This window comes from Hyperolius riggenbachi, chromosome 11 (genome assembly GCF_040937935.1).
Source record: "Hyperolius riggenbachi isolate aHypRig1 chromosome 11, aHypRig1.pri, whole genome shotgun sequence".
Classification (NCBI taxonomy): Eukaryota; Metazoa; Chordata; class Amphibia; order Anura; family Hyperoliidae; genus Hyperolius; species Hyperolius riggenbachi.
This window is the reverse complement of record NC_090656.1, coordinates 95,194,528-95,214,636: the sequence shown is the minus strand read 5'-3', so window position 1 is coordinate 95,214,636 and position 20,109 is coordinate 95,194,528. Positions and strand designations below refer to the sequence as shown.

The following is a 20,109-nucleotide window of genomic DNA, read 5'->3' as shown; positions in this document are numbered from 1 at the left end:
GGTTGGGTGGTTAAGGTTAGCCGTGGGGAAGTGGTTAAGGTTAGGCATCAATAGTGGCAAGATTCAGTGTGAGAATAGGATTTTGCTTAGCTGTATTAAATGTATGTATTACCAATATTTTATCGTCATTTCCACTGTAATAGTAGGGCATCGGTAAATGTAACGATATTCTACTATTGGCTCTTCAGGTCTCCCAAGTTTCCCCGGTGCCCTTTTTGCATGGACGTCATAGCTCAGCTTTAAATAGGTTACAAACGCGGCAAACTCTTAAGGAAAAAGCATTTTCATAAAATCTTGAGAAGATATTTCAAGGGTCAGTGCTGCTTGAACCAGTGATCTGAACAAGCTTCTTCCAATTTCCAGTTCTAGGAAAGGGCAATGTAATTTTATCTCGTAGTAAGTGCATTATGCATTCACCAAGCCTAGGAATGATATGCAGGCTCCAAAGTAGTAAATTTCTTGAGAAACTGCTGCCCTGGACCTGCGGTCACACCACAAGCTCATGCTAATCAAAATGTCGAATAAGAGTCCGTTCACACTTCTAACCACAGAAATGCGTGGGGTCCTTACTATGTGAACTCTTCTATTCTGAGGCTTCCCTCTGAAACATAACAACAGACTGTCAGAGCAATAAGACCATTCATACATGCAGACTTCTGCCATATATTACAATGGATGCCAAAACCACATGTTTTTGGCTAATGGAAGCTGCACAAAGCCTCAGGAAAGCACTATGAATGCATTGTTCAAATGGTGGTGACATAGTTCAAATTCCTCTGTATCTGTACATATGAGCATTACACATGAATAAATATGCTCATATAATGCACATATATATAATGTAGAGCAAGGCGCAGAGAAAAGATGATAATTTAATAGGAATATAGTGTGGTTGTGGTTGAGAACAGCGACACACCTCTGTTGGGTGCTGAACTGTTTGATCTCGACCCAGTCCTAACAGACACTGAATCGGTAGTAGGCGCATATAGTGGATTGTACATCAAATCCACTGTGATGGTACATGTTGCCAATCTAGCATAGTGTAGATGTAGCCTATCTGTGTACTCTGCATGAGGGACCTGCCAGTCCTGAGCAGAGGCGTAAGGGGGCCCAGAAGCTGCAGGGGGCCCCCTGGGGGGGAGAAGTTTCTTTTCCCTGTCCTAAGAGACAACTAAGGGCATGGAGAGAAAAAGCTTTCTGCTCTCTGCACAATTTTTTGACTTCCCACAGAACCAAATTTCCCATTTTTGAGTCATTCATAAGGTGGGTGTTTGTAAGTCGGGAACTGCCTGTACTCTGATTTTTTTTTTTTACTCAATACATGTTCTGGCCTCACCAGTCTTGTCAGCTATTACTTGTGGGCTCACCACAGCTCTCTGATGATCTAACAGAGTTTTCATTACCTGGGTGACAACCATAACAGGAAGATCAAAAATGTATGTGGGAGGATTCCAGGAGACTGGAGCTCTTGTTTACTGCCTGTGGTTGTCCGTGCCGGATTTTTGCATAGGCCACCATGGCCACAGCCTTGGGCGGCAGCTGGCCAAGGGTCAGCTGGATATGGAACAGGGATTGCTGTGTATGGAAGACGAGGCTGTAAATGGAATACAGTGGAGGTTCAAATAAGGAGCAACACATGGAAATAGGGAGCTGCTGCCCAATGGACCTGTACAGAACTGAAGGAGGCTGCTATACATAGAAATAATAATAATAATAAATCCGGCCTTGGTGATTGTACAATTACATTTCAGCCGACACGTATTAGTATCATATTCTTGAGTCCACACAGTTTTTGTTCTGCAATAACAAGAGCTGAATCTTGCATTCAGAAAAAGGATAAAGATAAAATGGGGCCCTAGGCAAGATAGTTTTTTTTTTTCCACCTGTGATGGTCACCTGGTTTTTCTAAACTTTTCTAGTTAGATTTGGTGGAGGCTTGCATCCAGGCCCTAGGCAGCTGCCTAGGATTGCCTTGTGGATGATCCGGATCTGCTTGCATTACAACCTTTAGATTGTTACTTCACAGATTGTTCTCTGAAGCTGCAAAAGTATAGTGTTATTTTTTTGTAGATAAATTCATATAGAAATCGAACCAATGTCATTACAAAGAATTGGATACTTTACAAGAAAGAGTGGTACTCCGCTTGCAATAAATCAGCTATATCACCGTTACGGTTAAAGTTCAGTCTGTCTGAGCAGTCCATTTCCTGACAGTAATTGAGATGAATTGAAACTCTATTTCTGAGCAACAACCTTTTTCTAGATAGATGTGATATATTAAATAAGTACAGAATGGTAAGTGGCACTGCGCTGAGAGCGTTTAATGTACATTACTCTAGTGATCTTATATTTGTTGGTGAGATGTGGATGTAAAGGGTTGGAGCTCAGAATACTGCAACATCATCCTAAAGCAACCATGATGCAATTCCAGGTAATGGAGACGGAGAATGAAATGAAAAAAAAATCACCATTTAACAGTTATCGCTAGTGATGAGCAAAAATTTCACATAGATGTAATTTCGCATTGAAATTCCCAATTATGATGCAAAAATTCGAGAAAAATAATAATTTATTCATCTGTAATTGTACTCATTAGTAATTTTGCGTACATTTTTGTGTAATTTTGTGCCGACTTTAGCGGTAAATAGCAAGGCCCCCATATATGCTTTTGCCACCAAAATTGCTACATATGTTAAGGAGAATACTGGTTATAAGTCAAAAACATAAATTTTAAAAAGACCACATAGTTTTTGAGAAAATCAATTTTAAAAATGCAAAGAAAAATGTTTTTTTTTTAAACTCAGAAAAATGACATTTTTGCATTTTGAAAAACTTTTTAAAATCGATTTTCTCAAGAACTACGAGGGGCTTGATTCACTAACCAGCGCTAAGTACTAGCGCCGGAGTGAAAATAATCCACTTAGTGCCCGAAATGTAGCTTTGCGGGCACTAATTGCCGCGCAAAGCTACATCGCGCACAGCCCAGTGCAGTGTGCTCGCAGTCGGTAATAGTGCGTGGTGCAACGATAACGTCGCATCCGCTGCCCTCTAAAAGTTGAACCCGATGCGACGAAAACAGCACATCGGGTGCCCCTGAAGCGGCGCACTATTACCGGCTGTGTGCGCACTGCACTGGGCTGTGCGCAAACCATTTAACTCCGTGATTTGCGCCCACAAACTCTTAAGGCCCACTAACCAGCTTAACACTAGTTAGTGAATCAAGGCCTAGGTCTTTTATGTAAAAAAAAAAAAAATCTTTTTTGACTTATACCCGCTATTCTCCTTCACATATGTAGCAATAGCTTTATGAGGGGTTTGTTATCAACCGCTAAAGTCGGTACAAAATTACCCCAAATTACATAAGTTTTGCGTAATTTTGTGCTGACAGTTAATAGTGAAGCCTAAATGCATGCTATCTTCATAAAAAAAAAAAAAAAAACTTGTAGTTTTTGAGAAAATGCAAAGGAAAAATGGTTTTTAAACTTTCTTTTTTTTTAGTTTAGAAACCATTTTTTCTTTGCATGTTTAAATTTGTCTTTTTTGAAAAAAAAATTGTTTTTGACTTGTTCCTACTCTTTCCCTTACGCGATGATAGCATGTATGGGGGCCTTTATTATTAACCACTTAAGTATGCATGAAATTACGGTACATGAAATTTCACATAATTACGTGAAATTAGGAATGGATTATGCAAAATCAATTAAATTTCCAAATCATAAGTATGTTTGTCTGTAATTGCATACATTCTACTTGAAATTTAGCTTAATTGTACTTAGCACATTACGATCTAAACTGGTTAGTTATCACAGGTAAACAGCAGTCATTTCTGGAAGGGGAATGATTGGCAAAGATATCTCACACCACCGCTACCAAATAGGACACTGAAGGGGGGCACAGCTAAGCTTTGATCTGCCACTCAACTCCTCTTTAATAAAGGAAGGATGGGGAGGGGGTTCAGACTTTGGTGTATGTGGACAAGATTTAATTGGCAGGCCATCCTTGGAGCAAACAGAAGCCTGCCAGTCCACTGACCACAAAAAATAGCAGCAAGCAGTGGTTGCATCAGAATGACTGCAAAAAACAAAAGATGCAGAGTGCTCTAAAGTGTATTAAAGTTTTGATATAAGCTTCTCGCCAGGGATGCTCGGAAAATTCCGCGGAATTATTAATTCCGTGATTCCGGCCGGAATTAGCTAATTCCGGTGGTCGGAACGGGAAAAAAAATCTCTCTCTCTCAATCTCTCTCTCCTCCTCCTCCTCCATCCATCCATCCTCTTATATCATCAAGTAGGGAATTGCAGATTTTCAAAACAGCTTATATACCATAGGTGGGATTTGAACCCAGGACACAGTGTGTAGTAGGTATCTGTCTTGCGTACGTACAAAAAGGGCGCGTGGACAAAAAGGGCGTGGGGTGTAAACGCTAATTAACAATTAATCTTTAATAGCGTTTATAAAAATAGTGTGTTATATTTCGTTTACAAATAATGTTTAACAAATTTATAAATCATTAAATAATGTTTATGAAATCGGCAATTGTGAAAACTTTAATCTTCCCTGTTTCCAAAGTGAAACTTATAATTATGTTTATTAAAATAACGATAATATATGATTAATTGTTATAATTGTATATTATTGTGAATAACCTTCATTTATGGTTTGTTCTTATAATAAAATCTGAAAATATTCTTTATAACGATGATATAAATATAACTACGTTCGTAATAAGTGTTGTAAAACATTAGTAAATATTACAAAAATTGTAGTAAACTATACCTAAGCCTACTCTCACACAGAACCCTCCCTGTACCTATCCCTAACCCCTAGACCCCCCTGGTGGTGCCTAAACCTAAGACCCCCCTGGTGGTGCCTAACCCTAAGACCCCCCTGGTGGTGCCTAAACATAAGACCCCCCTGGTGGTGCCTAAACCTAAGACCCCCCTGGTGGTGCCTAAACCTAAGACCCCCCTGGTGGTGCCTAAACCTAAGACCCCCCTGGTGGTGCCTAAACCTAAGACCCCCCTGGTGGTGCTTAAAACTAACCACCCCAAAGCCCTCCCTGTACCTATCCCTAACCCCTAGACCCCCTGGTGGTGCCTAAACCTAAGACCCCCCAGGTGGTGCCTAACCCTAAGACCCCCCTGGTGGTGCCTAAACCTAAGACCCCCCTGGTGGTGCCTAAACCTAAGACCCCCCTGGTGGTGCCTAAACCTAAGACCCCCCTGGTGGTGCTTAAAACTAACCACCCCAAAGCCCTCCCTGTACCTATCCCTAACCCCTAGACCCCCTGGTGGTGCCTAAACCTAAGACCCCCCTGGTGGTGCCTAAACCTAAGACCCCCCTGGTGGTGCCTAAACCTAAGCCTCCCCTGGTGGTGCCTAAACCTAAGACCCCCCTGGTGATGCCTAACCCTAACCACCCCCTTTAGTCATCGCTTTATTATGTGGATAATAATGTTTTACAAATTGTGACTCCAAAAAATATATTCCAATTTACATTAAGTATTGATCGCTTTATTTTGTGAGTAATGTTTTAAAAACAGTAAGGGATAAAACTTTAAATAAAAAAATATATTGCAATTTACATTACGTACTGATCGCTTTATTTTGTGAATAATGTTTTAAAAACAGTAAGGGATAAAACTTTAAATAATGTTTTAATTATTTAAATAAGATAAATATGTTTAGTATTTTCATAAACGTTAATTCGGCACGGGTGCATTTTATAAACGTAAATCACCACAAGCTCAGTTATAAATCATTAAACATCTCCGGGCGCCGTTTGTAAACTTTATTTAGCTCCGGGCGCCGTTTGTAAATTTATTTAGCTCCGGCGCCCTTTTTTCCTGCTCGGCGCCCATTAAACGTTATTTATTATGGGAGTGAATGGCGGCGCCCTTTTTTCCCAGCTCCATCTGTCTTACCCTCTAGACCATGATGAACCACACTACATGCTAAAGCTGGCCTAGCATAAACCATACTACCATTATGATCAATTCAATAGAAAAAGTAGCATGATTAAGGATTTGTACTTTTTGAAAAGCATGCTTATATACCATAGCTGGGATTTGAACCCAGGACACAGTGTGTAGTAGGTATCTGTCTTACCCTCTAGACCATGATGAACCACACTACATGCTAAAGCTGGCCTAACATAAACCATACTACCATTATGATCAATTCAATAGAAAAAGTAGCATGATTAAGGATTTGTACTGTTTGAAAAGCATGCTTATATACCATAGCTGGGATTTGAACCCAGGACACAGTGTGTAGTAGGTATCTGTCTTACCCTCTAGACCATGATGAACCACACTACATGCTAAAGCTGGCCTAACATAAACCATACTACCATTATGATCAATTCAATAGAAAAAGTAGCATGATTAAGGATTTGTACTGTTTGAAAAGCATGCTTATATACCATAGCTGGGATTTGAACCCAGGACACAGTGTGTAGTAGGTATCTGTCTTACCCTCTAGACCATGATGAACCACACTACATGCTAAAGCTGGCCTAGCATAAACCATACTACCATTATGATCAATTCAATAGAAAAAGTAGCATGATTAAGGATTTGTACTTTTTGAAAAGCATGCTTATATACCATAGCTGGGATTTGAACCCAGGATGCAGTGTGTAGTAGGTATCTGTCTTACCTTCTAGACCATGAACCACACTACATGGTAGTAGGTATCTGTCTTACCCCCTAGACCATCAACCACACTCAGGGCCGGGCCGAGGCAGAGGCTGGAGAGGCTCCAGCCTCAGGGCGCAGTGTAGGAGGGGGTGCACAATTCATTCAGCTGTCATTCCCAATTGTGTTTGAAGCAGAAAGAAATAAGAAAAGGTGATACATGGCAGTGACTGCAAGCCAGATAAGTAGAGATTAAGGGGTTGGGGGCCCTGGGGCACCTCTTAGTGTAATAGCAATCAGTGTGTGATGGCTGGGGTGGGAGGGATGGGGGGGGGGCGCACTTTGCTGTCTCAGCCTTGGGTGCTGAAGGACCTTGTCCCACCTCTACATGCTAAAGCTGGCCTAGCATGTACCATACTACCATTATGATCAATTCAATAGATATGCTATGGTATATAAGCATGCTTTTCAAAAAGTGCAAATCCTTAATCATGCAACTTTTTCTATTGAATTGATCATAATGGTAGTATGGTTTATGCTAGGCCAGATTTAGCATGTAGTGTGGTTCATGGTCTAGAGGGTAAGACAGATACCTACTACACACTGTGTCCTGGGTTCAAATCCCAGCTATGGTATATAAGCATGCTTTTCAAAAAGTACAAATCCTTAATCATGCTACTTTTTCTATTGAATTGATCATAATGGTAGTATGGTTTATGCTAGGCCAGCTTTAGCATGTAGTGTGGTTCATCATGGTCTAGAGGGTAAGACAGATACCTACTACACACTGCGTCCTGGGTTCAAAGTGTGAGCGAATGATGATGAACAGATTTCAGAAGGGAGCTCTAGTGAAGTGGGGAAATTTGGAAAAAGTATTTTAAGTGAGAATGAGAAGAGGTGACTAGATAGGAGAAGAACGTTGTTAGTAAAGCGGGGGTTACATGCAGGGGGTATCTGGAGACAAGTATAGTTAAAGGGACCCTGAGCACTTGTTAAAAATGAAATAATGACTTACCTGGGGCTTCCTCCAGCCCAACGTAGGCTGCAAAGTCCCCCTGCGTCTTCCTGGCTCCTCTCTCGGTCCCGGCAGGCCGGCTACGAGTCACCCAGCCGGCCGGCGTAAGGGTCCTGCGCATATACAGTACTCTAATATTGAACCACGCATGTGCAAGGACACTCACGCCGGCCGGTGTGATGACGCATAGCAGGCTGGCGTGATTATGCGTATCTGCAATGCGGGAAGCAGGCCTGACGACTTCAGGCCAACGTAATCCCATAACGAAGCTGTCAGCCGGGTCCGGGGGAGGAATCAGGAGGATGCCAGGGGACCTACGGTGGGCTGGTGGAAGCCCAGGTAATTCTCTATTTAATTTTTAACAAGTGCTCAGGGTCCCTTTAAGTAACAAAGGATGAGACTGGAGTGCTTTGTAGTTAATAGTTAGGATCTTGGATTGTATCCTTTGTGTAATAGGCAGCCAGGAGAGACTGACAGAATGGGTGAGTATAATGCTGGGAATACACCATGGGCCTGATTCACAAAGCGGTGCTAACAGTTAGCACACTGGTGAAAAGCCCTTTATCATGCCTAAACTCAGTTTAGGCAAGTTTAGGTGTGATAAGTTTAGGCATGTTAAGTTTAGGTGTGATAAGTTTAGGCATGATAAGTTTAAGCACCAACTGGGTTAGCACCGCAGTGCACAGCTGATCAAAAGTTTTGCGCTAGCAAAGTCTGGTGCACTTCACATAAAGTTTAATGGCGCTGCTTTGCGTGCGGGACTTTGCGTGCGATCTAAACTTATCTAAACTTAGCATGCCTAAACTTATCACATCTAAACTTATCATGCCTAAACTTATCATGCCTAAACTGGCTTTTCACCAGCATGGTGCAATGGTTATCACGCCTAAAGTCTTTTAGGCGTGCTAACTGGGTTAGCACCGCTTTGTGAATCAGGCCCCATGAGTGTTTTTAGCAGAAAAATGGCTTGATAATTTCCAACAGGTCTGATCTGATTCAATCGTTTTTCTGAATATATTTTTTTCATAGAAGTGAATGGAAATTGATCAGAAAATCATTGGAAAATTGATCAGTGAATCAACCGGCCAGTAAATCTGCTGAAAAAAACTCATTGTGTATTCCTAGCATTAGAAAAGGAGGAGGAGATTTTGTTTTTTAGTTTCTAAAACAGTTTGGAAGCATTTTAACCTATTTTGGTTTCTGGACGTAGAAACTACGTCCAGAAACCATGTGCGCTACCGCGCGCCCCCGCGGCCGATCGCGCGCGTGCACGCGCACTCCCGGCCGTGGATTCGGTAGTCAGGGGGAATCAATATATCGAGCTATGAAGCCCGATTACTGATTCCTCTCCCCCGCTAAAAAAGCGACAGTTTCTCTCGGAAGCTGCGCCTTTTCTGGCCGTTCCCTTCCTGATGCACCACTCTAAGCGTGTGTTACGCTTAGAGTGACGTCATGTAAACAAACTCATGGCCGCCATCTTGTGGCCAAAAAGTAAAACTACACCTGAAAATGAAAATAAATTAAAATCAACACACATTTACATTATAAATCTATTGTTTACCCCCCACCCTCCCAAAACTACCCAAATAAAATGTTTACTATAAATAAAAAAAAACATTACAATAAAAAAAAAAAAACATGTAAATATTTACCTAAGGGTCTAAACTTTTTAAATATCAATGTAAAGATGAAATATTTCTATATTTTTTTTATTTTAAACTTGTTAATAGTGATAGATGCAAAATGGAAAAAATGCACCTTTATTTCCAAATAAAATATTGTCGCCATACATTGTGATAGGGACATAATTTTAACGGTGTAATAACCGGGACATATGGGCATATACAATACGTGAGTTTTAATTATGGAGGCATGTATTATTTTAAAACTATAATGGCTGAAAACTGAGAAATAATGAATTTTTCCATTTTTTTCTTATTCTTCCTGTTAAAATGCGTTTACAGTAAAGTGGCTCTTAGCAAAATGTACCCCCCAAAGAAAGCCTAATTGGTGGCGGAAAAAACAAGATATAGATCAGTTCATTGTGATAAGTAGTGATAAAGTTATAGGCTAATGAATGGGAGGTGAACATTTCTCTCGTGAAAACCACGGAACCTGAATGGGTTAAGGTCACTTCCAGTTTTCAATCCGGATATCCGATTCTGGATACCCAAAAGTTCGGATTCGTATATCCGATTCGGATCTGAATATCCGGATCCGAATTCAGATTTTAAAAATTGGTATCCGAGCACCCCTAATTATATGTATTTAGCACAATAGAAATTATTTTATGTATTTTATTGGCTCTGTTCTTTGAAAGAAAGAGTAAGGAGAAATCAACATAATGTCATTATAGTAGTTATAGGAAAGAAGAAGAAGAAAATGTATACCCTTTGAAGCAGGTGTATGTGTTTGGATGAGAGGGGTTACCAGTGCCTGGGATACCCCTCTGCTGCAGGGTCGGCACTGGGGAAACTGGGCATCTGCTCCCTACCCACCAGAAGTTGCCACCACAATGGGGTCGAATCATAAAGCATTCCCGCATGCGGTAATGCTGAAAACGGCTGACTTTACCGAGCACTCAGCAAAATGTCAATTCATAAAAGCAGTTAACGCATGAAAAGCTGAAATTCCGGAGAAGTGAGGTAAATTACCCCCTTGTGCATAATTATCTCAACACATGTCAGTAAATGTCAATTCATAAAGATTAGAGCAGGCGGTAATGGTACGAAGAATACCGCTTGCTTTGAAGAGGTGATAAGGGAGAGATAAAAGAAAAGTTAATGGGGACAGATCTCCCAGGAAGCAGCGGCGAGAACGGAACAAACAAGGCTTCCTGTGAACAGTGTTGCCAACTCATCCCTTTAATTACTGACACATATGAAATATACAGGTTTTGTGGCTAGGTAGATGCAGTTAAGGCACTGATTAGGCCCAGAACCTGTATAACTTAATTTGTCAGTAATTAAAGGGATGAGTTGGCAACACTGGATGGAGCAGAGCTTTTCCTCCTGTCTATTGGCCAGCCAGCTTCAGGGGGCGGAGGGGAGAGACGTGAGTGCCTAGCACGCTGCACCCATGTGAAACATTGCCCGGAAGCTGGCTGCCGCTGCTCACAGGAGGTCGGGGCATAAATAAATGTTGGTGCAGTAGCTGAGGGCGGGAAGTGCTCCAGTGTAGTTAGAGCAAAGCTACAGAAAAATGGCTAACGATGTCTGCATTTGTGGACATTGGTAGCCATTTTCTTGTAGCCCTGCTCTAACTACGGAGCAGAGAAGCAGGGAGAGAGACCAGAGCGGGACCCGGGGACACATACAACAGGTGCCGCACGTTGGAGGGGGAGCCCGTCACTGTAGTGTTGTTTCCCCCCCCCCCCCTGATGGTGGCCCTGGACACTACTGCTTGGGGGGGCTTAGTTGACACGTAGAGCCAGCGTTTCTCAATCTCAAGTCCAGCTTCCATGACCAAATGTTTCCGTATGCTGTTCACTTTGGAAATTCATATTTGTCTATTTGTATTGCATGTAACTGTTCACCAACGGAAACAGGAAAAAAGGGCGGCATATGACTAATGGACAAAAAGGGCGCACCATAGGCTGCAATGCAAAATATCGGCTATTGGGCGCCAAAGAAGAAATTAGGGTGCCCGACAAATAATGGTTGTAGGGATCGTGATAACAAAACTTTTCTTTTACAAAATAAGGTTTATGACAAATATAGTTTACAAATTAGTTTTGACTTTCGGTTTAACTTATTTTATCATTTTTTAAATTTTGCTTTCAGGAGTATAGTGAGCAAATTTTCGTTTTCACTTATTTTATTGCTGTAAAAAAATTTTTTCATAAGTACAATACGTACATTTTCGTTTTTAAGCTCCTTGTTGTATAAATATATCGCTTTTGGTATTAACCTTGTTTTCAGAATTATAATACCTAAATTATAATTTTCAGATTTATTATCTTACTAATATATTGCTTTTAATATTACTGTTATTTTAAGATTTTTAATGTGTACATGATTGTAAGGCTATTTATTCTATTACAAATATATAACTTTTTCAATTCATAATATTTTTATTAGGTACGTGATTGTAAGGCTATTTATTCTATTAAAAATATGTACATTTTTCAAATCATGTTATTTGTAGTTAAGTATTTTTTACGTTATCAAATATATTAATGTTTTTATGTGTGTAAGTGTGTTTGTGCAGTTGGGGTGCTTAGGGTTAGGCACCACCAGGGGGATGGTTAGGCACCACCAGGGGGGTAGTTAGGATTAGACACCACCAGGAAGGGGGGGGGGTGGTTAGGGTAAGGCACCACCAGGGGGTGGTTAGGGTTTGGCACCACCAAAGGGAGGGTTAGGCACCATGGGTGGGGTGTTTAGGCACCACCAGGTGGGTGGATAGGGTTAGGCACCACCCGGGGTTAAGGTAGGCTAGGAGTTAGGGATAGGTACAGGGAGGGTTCTGTGTGACAGTAAGGTTAGGTATAGCTGCAGTAAAATATCTGTAATATCTACAATTGTATTACTATGCTTATTACCACCAGGGGGGTTTTAGGTTTAGGCACCACCGTGGGGTTTTTAGGGTTAGGCACCACCGGGGGGGGGGGGGGGGGTCTACGGGCTGGGGATAAGTACAGGGAGGGTTCTGTGTGAGAGTATGGTTAGATATAAAATATCTGTAACATTTACAATTGTTTTACTATGCTCAATATAAGTATAAATATCATTTTTGTTATAGACAGTATTTTGCGGTTTCATTACCGTTAATTCAACATATTTAGCCATTGATTTTAGATTATAATATCAAAATGAAAAATATTGTTTTACATAAAAACGTATAATTTCGTCTATAACCCACGGCCTTTTTTTCCAGGCGCCCTTTTTGCATTTATGCTACAACAACACCCAAATATAAATAATACCAGAATACACATCTAACATGGCTAACTAAAATAAACCACAGACACCATATTTGCAGTTTAAAATTTAAAAAGTTTAAAAAGGGTTAATTAGCTGTGGCAGCTGCTAATCAGTGGCTGTTACTGCTGCTGGCATAGTGGCAGCTGCTAATCAGTGGTTGTTACTGCTGCTGGCATAGTGGCAGCTGCTAATCAGTGGCTGTTACTGCTGCTGGCATAGTGGCAGCTGCTAATCAGTGGCTTGTTCCTTTTTTTCCCCGTCAGTTGTGTCACTCTCAGCAAGGGTCAATGATTCGGAGGCTATAGAAGGCAAAGGATGAGCACAACAGCCAGGAAAGCAAGATTTTGAAAAGTAATTCAGCCATATCATCCTTTATATTCCTCTCTCTTCAGGTCTCCATGAAAGTTTTCTTTGAGATGTCGGTAATGTGCAGCAAAGTGAGAATATCAGCTTTGTGTGCTGTTGCTTAGCAACATATACATGTTTCACTGGACAAATGCAATGTTGCTTAGCAACGTAAGGAAGCTTCTCCATATTACTGAGCAAAATCACACGCCTCTTCCTAGATTAGCTGCAAATGAATTGACTTTGGCATCCTGAACGTGCCACGGATATTTATGCAAAGTACAAAGTAGCAAATGTCACATTGTGCTACTATAAATAGCATTTCCCATTAAAAAGGAATTGTAGGAAATTACCTGGCAGACTGCCACTACAATTAGCAATTATACAAAAAACACCCCTGATTCTTAATATATAACACAGTTACCCTAATCGGAGAGGACTAGTTAGTAAAATTTAACTTTTATTAAGTCTGCATTAAAAATGACCTAGGTTTGTCATATACATAGAAAGTGATGTCTGGGAAGGGTGGTAAGTATCATTGGTTCAAAGGACCATCCACCCCTTTTCCCAGTCCTAACTTAAGTTACTCTACACAAAACTCGACATGTTTCATTTCCTAAATTGGAAATTTCGTCAGGAGTGAAAGTGCTCAGTGCTAGAGTGCCATAGTGCTAAAAAACGAGTTACAAAATATACATTATCACATTTCTAAATGACGAACAGACAGAGTAACGGCCGTATATTCACAGCCTGCTAAGGTGCCTCCATTAAGGCTGCCCTTTTATAGTATATTGGTAAGCCCAGTGGTTGCTGGGTAGGGCGGATACCTACTCCTCTGCCGTGACTTTAAGAACGGGAAGGTGTATACTTGGAAGGTCAGAGTAAAGGACCCCTCGGCCCCCCCCCCACTCCCTCAGGGGCTGAAACTACTACTGAATCTGAGTCAGAATCTGAAACAGAGAAGGGTAAAAAATCAGGGGAGCAACCTTTGAACCCCAAAAAACCCCGTGGCAGAGGCAGACCCAAGGGCCGAAGCCCACCCTCACCAGAAACCCCCAGACAACTCAGAAACAGGGACAAATGGGGCTACAAGCCCCGCCATTGGAGGCGGAGGGAGGAGGAATGGTAACCCCGGAAACCACTGACCTAATGAGAATTGTTAACCTTACAGACTATACGTTAAACCAAGATGAGATTGCTGTCCTCTCCAGAGGTTTGACCTTTGTACCCACCCCTGACTTCGACCTTTTCGAAACTGTAAAAGACGTCAATTTATTCGCCAGGAAATTAGCCGTCTATAAGTACATGAACTCCCCCACCATGCAGGCTAAACGACGAGAGGAATTGGATACTATTGCACTAGAGACCCTAAATGACCTTTTGGAGGAGAATAGGACTGGGGATGTTCAACTGTGCGCACCAAAGAGTGATTTGAAAAGTAAAAGCAAGTTTTGCCCCAGTATAAGTGGCTACCCGACCATTCAAACATTTGTTGACACGGTAGTCAGGGATCTGGAGGACTTGGCAAAATCTAGACACCGTGTTGAGCATAACCTTACTAAGAACGAACAGGTTGCCCTGCAGAAGCTAACGTCTAATGATGATATAGTGATCAAGAAATCAGATAAGGGGGGCAATATTGTTTTACAGTCTCGTGACGCCTACGTCAATATGTGTTACTCGATTCTATCGGATGAAAGACAGTATAAGAAATTAGATAGAAACCCTACACAGACGTTTTATAGTGAGCTTGAAAGCTTGCTAAAAGAGGCACTAAGAAAAGGTGTTCTTGATAAGATGGATTTTGACTGTATGCTGAACAAGTCCCCAATGGTAGCCACTTTTTACGCCCTCCCTAAGGTCCATAAAAATGTATCTAACCCACCTGGGCGCCCCATAGTGTCCGGGAACAACTGTCTAACAGAGCAGGTTAGTAGATACGTCGACTCATTTATGAGACCCTTCGTTGAAAGCCTTCCAGCGTACTTACGCGACACTATGGACCTTTTAAATAAACTGCATGATGTACATGTTGGTGACCAAGTTTGGTTAGCAAGCCTAGATGTAGAGGCGTTGTATAATAATATAGATCATGGACTGGGCCTCTATGCGATTGGGTACTACCTACAATCTAGAAGTATCCATCTGGCGGAACATTCCGCCTTTATCCTCGATTTATTGTCATTTATACTGAATCATAATTACTTTTTGTTTCAAAGTAATTATTACCTGCAGAGGAGAGGTTGTGCAATGGGGACGGCTTGTGCCCCCTCATATGCAAACCTCTTCTTGGGATGGTGGGAGGATACGATTGTCTTTGGGGAGGATCTGGCGGTTTATACCTCTCATGTGATCTTCTGGGGCCGTTTCATAGATGATATCTTCATCTTGTGGGACGGCCCCAGACATTTGTTTGTGGATTTTGTTGAACAGTTGAACTCCAACACCATTGGAATGTTCTTTACTCATGAGATACATAAGGAAAGCATTAATTTCCTAGATGTACAGATTCGGAAAAATAATGCGGGTGGTTTGGATACTAAGATTTTCCGCAAACCCACGGCAACCAACTCCTTGTTGGAATGGCGGAGTTTCCATCCGGAACCCCTAAAAAGGGGGATTCCGAAGGGTCAGTTCCTGCGGGCTCGCAGGAACTGTACTAATGAGTCGGATTTTAAAGATGAGTGTGTAACCCTGGAGAAACGTTTTGTCGACCGAGGATACCCAAGAGAGGTGATAAGGGAGGCATGTGAGAAGGCACAGACAGTTGACCGAAAGGACCTCCTGGTTCCAAAAAACAGGGACTCTAATAAAAAAGAGGGGTCACAGGCCAGACTGATCAGCACTTTTTCAAGCCAATCGAATAATGTTAAACGAATACTGGGTAGACACTGGTCCATTTTGAAATTGGATACACAATTGAAAGAATACTTACCAAGGGCACCCCTCATTACGTATCGGAGGGGGAAAAATCTGGGGGATAGTTTGACACACTCATTTCTCCCAGCTATTAAGAGCGGTACTGCAATATCTAGGAGAACCTGGCTTAATTCTAACCCCCCCAAGGGGATGTATAAATGTGGGAAATGTAAAGCGTGTGTAAATGTCTTTACCTGCAAGAGTTTTATTGCCCCTAAAGATGGTCGTACCTTTGACCTTTTGGATTTCTTCAATTGTAACAGCGAGGGGGTAGTTTATGCCATCCAATGCCCTTGCCCTTTACTTTATGTGGGAGAAACCACGAGAATGGTTAAAGAGAGAATTCTGGAACATTTGGGAGATGTGAATCATAAACGAAAGACCTCGGTCGCCAGACATTGCCATGAAAAACATGGTGGCGATTCGTCATGTTTGAGGTTTTGGGTGATACAAAAATGGAGGATGGGGCCCAGAGGGGGTAATCTAGACCAGAAGTTGAGACAGCTGGAGGCTCGCTGGATATATAGACTGGGCACTCTCAGTCCACATGGCCTTAATGAGGGTTTTACCTTTTCTCCCTTTTTGTAGTTGTGTCCCCACTGCCTTTAATCTGGCACCACTCCAATATCCCTTAGGAGTGCCCTCAGGTTAATAATTTGTACTGTATGCCCCCAAGGAGTGCCCTGAGAATATTTTGTACTGTATGCCCCAATTGTGATTATCTGTACATTGCTTACCCCTAATTTCTAGGAAGAGGGGGCACCTCCCTCATATAAATCACTGGGGTGACCTGTGCTGATACCCCTGAGGGGGTAATAAGTATAAGCATATGGGGCATAGTGCTTTTACCCCGGGTTAATACCCCTATGGGGTTACTAGTTTAAGCATATGGGGCATAGTGACTTTGCCCTGGGTTCCTGAAAATCTGTCTGCTAATAAAGCTTCTTGTATGTGTTTATACCCCTGCCTGTGTGGGTGGGTAGGTGTATGCCCGTTATTGGTCGCCTCCCCCTGTGGGGGGTTTCCCCCCCCCCCCTCTCCTTCTCCTTACGCACGGTTGTCCCCCATAATTGTTTCAGGCAGTAGCCTGGTATTGTATACAGGTTGCCATGACTACAGGTGATGCAGGAAGCGAACGGCGTAAGCTTGGTCTTCGCCGCGCTGGTCATCACCTAGGCAACGCGTACCTGCGTCATCACACAACGCATACCGCCCTTACACCAGGCGTATGTGCGTAGTCTGGTGGGCGTCGTACGAGCGGTGTCTGGAGGAAGATGCGGAAGCCTATTGGCTGCGCGACCCTGACGTGGGTTCCAGCACGCTCGTTCTAGCCACGCCCCCAGCCCGCAGCTACTGACCAATCAGGATGGCCTAAACACGGACTCGGTGTTTTGATACAAGCAGAGCCCTGTGGCCGCTCTGTTAATGGGGTGAGTGCGTTCTACATATATAAATGTAGAGGATGTGGGGATAATTGACCAGTCCTGACTTAGTGCAGTCTGGTTTTAAATTATATGAGTAGGTATGGCCAATGCTTTTGATTGGCCACTATGGGTGATGGATCCCTCTGTGGACAAATCCGGTCCGGGGCCACACCCCCCGGGAAGGAGGAGTAGGTATCCGCCCTACCCAGCAACCACTGGGCTTACCAATATACTATAAAAGGGCAGCCTTAATGGAGGCACCATAGCAGGCTGTGAATATACGGCCGTTACTCTGTCTGTTCGTCATTTAGAAATGTGATAATGTATATTTTGTAACTCGTTTTTTAGCACTATGGCACTCTAGCACTGAGCACTTTCACTCCTGACGAAATTTCCAATTTAGGAAATGAAACATGTCGAGTTTTGTGTAGAGTAACTTAAGTTAGGACTGGGAAAAGGGGTGGATGGTCCTTTGAACCAATGATACTTACCACCCTTCCCAGACATCACTTTCTATGTATATGACAAACCTAGGTCATTTTTAATGCAGACTTAATAAAAGTTAAATTTTACTAACTAGTCCTCTCCGATTAGGGTAACTGTGTTATATAGACTGCCACTACAACCAGACTCAAATAATAATAGAAATTATAACTAATGTACATAAAAAAATGCAGATACCTCTATTTTTATGGTCATGTGACTTCCAATATGCTTTCCCTTCTGAGCAGACTGCCACATGCCCGACCACACTCATGTCAGTATTGCTGTCTGGACTGTGCTCCACTGCTCCCCACCTTGGGGCACATGTTGCTTCCATAGATTGTTAGTGAAAGGAGGATTATTGTGAGCCTGCCCAGAATGGCCTGCAGGAAGGAGATGAGTGGCAGTCTGTGCCATCTGCCTCCAGAGAACTACAGATAGGATGGCAAACAGCAGGACATCCACAACTCCTCCTAGAAGACAACATACGAATTCTACTGTAATCCTACATAATAAAACCCTACCTGTCCCTGCGTCATCCTCCTGTCCCTGTGTCCCGTGTGTTTTGGCTACTGCGCATGTGTAGCCTTGGGATAGGAGGAGGACGGGGCCAGGGGGGAGGCAGGTAGCCGTTGATGCGCGCGGGTATGCTGGCTGGCACGTGGGTACACGGACGCGGTGCATGGGCGCGCGGGCGTGGTGGTTGGCGTCAGCCGTACAGCAGGGGTTCTGTGAGGGACTAGAGCCTGTTATTTTAATGGGCTTGGTCCACCTAGTAATATAATAACAATAACATTTGTATAGCGCTATTCTCCTGTCTGACTCAAAGTGCTTGAGAGCTGCAGCCATAAGGGGTGTGTTTAGTAGGCAGTAGCAGTGTTTGATGAGTTTTGCCCTAAAACCCCTCACTGAATAGGTGCTGACTTACTGAGTAGGAACAGCCAAGAATCACACCCTGGTTTCCTATGTCAGAGGCAGTGCACTATCCAGCCAGCAGTATATTCTGTGTTCAGCAGAGATTCAAATGAGAGAGACAATACTGCATTGCTGCATGGACCGCATGGTTCTACGAAGAAAGCCTGAAAAAGACAAATGATGATGTTTTTAGAATACAAATGTTTTTTATATACTTTATATATACATGGGTGAGGGTATGGAAGGTGTACAGCTCTCTGTACAGTTTCCTGTTTTATTTGCAGTACCCTGGCATTCATACTGTGGGAACAACTGGAAACGATAATCCATTTAAAAATGTAATCTAAAGGCATTATAATTATTTCTACATTCAAGATGCATCAAAGCAATGCAGCAAAGCAATGCAACACAATGTAATCCTTGCCAGCGTGTGTGTAAGCTAGAATTAACAGTTTCCCAGACACCCACAAGGTGGCGCATTAAACAGTAATTTGAAGGCAGTGCTGTTTTGTTTCATATATGCATAAAAAGACAGCAGTTAACATCATTTCATTAATGTCTATTAAGTTCTATTTCAGATTTATTAAAGTTTGGCTAGAGTTGTATTTACATTTAATGAACTGTATTAAATTAACTGCGCATAGAAGTGTTGTAAAACGAAAATACAGTTTTTGAAAAATATAAAGTAATACAAGGGGCGTAACTAAACTTAATAGGGCCCCCCTGCAAAAATGATAGCATGGGGCTCCCCTGGTCCCTGAACCCCATGCGGGTCACATGATCAGCAGTTGGCGAATGGCAGCAGAGAGTGTTTTGCTGTAAAGCAGCATCTGGAAGCAGGAAAATATTACACATGCTCCTGCATATGGTTTTTGTGAGAGAACAGGGAGGGTTTTTGCTAATTGCTTGCACTTGAGGTTGGGGAGAGGGAGGAGGAAGGGCCTCCAAATCCTCTGGGCCCCCCTGCTATGGCAGGGGTTTCAGGGGTTATTGCTACTCCCATGAGTAATACCCTTTTCACCGATCAGTCGATCACCAGCAACATCCTTCTGCCAGCTCACATCTCCCTCTCACCTCAATCAACCTGCAGCCATGCCTCTTTCCTAGGGAGTGTCAGCCATGGTAGACTATCAGCTGGAATATATGCCTTCAGAAATCACTAAGGATGGACAATGGCGTGCAAACAAGCAAGTTCTATTTTACTTACCTGGGGCTTCTTCCAGCCCCCTGTAGCCTTAAAGGTTTTTCAGTTTCCTCCTGGTTCACTCCTTGTTTCCCGACCCCACCCCCCACAAGATCGCCATGCATGCGCTACTGTGCATGCATGGCCTGGGCCGCACGCCTCCTCGATAATGCTCCTGGCCTGGGTCATGCATGCACTGTAGTGTGCAACTGGCCCATTTGGCCAGCCGTCAGAGGGGTGCAGCAGCACAACGGTAATATCCA

At 42.6% G+C, this 20,109-nt stretch overlaps 1 long non-coding RNA gene across 6 annotated transcripts in view; it reads left to right on the top strand.

The window, feature by feature from the left end:
* The window catches only part of LOC137539148 (uncharacterized), a 413,808-nt gene that overhangs the window by 79,394 nt on the left and 314,305 nt on the right, over positions 1-20,109 (top strand). For all 6 annotated transcript variants that reach the window (XR_011024932.1, XR_011024934.1, XR_011024930.1 and 3 more), the window contains one exon: positions 12,841-12,928. This is a non-coding gene — a long non-coding RNA (uncharacterized lncRNA). The remainder of the gene's footprint in view (positions 1-12,840; positions 12,929-20,109) is intronic.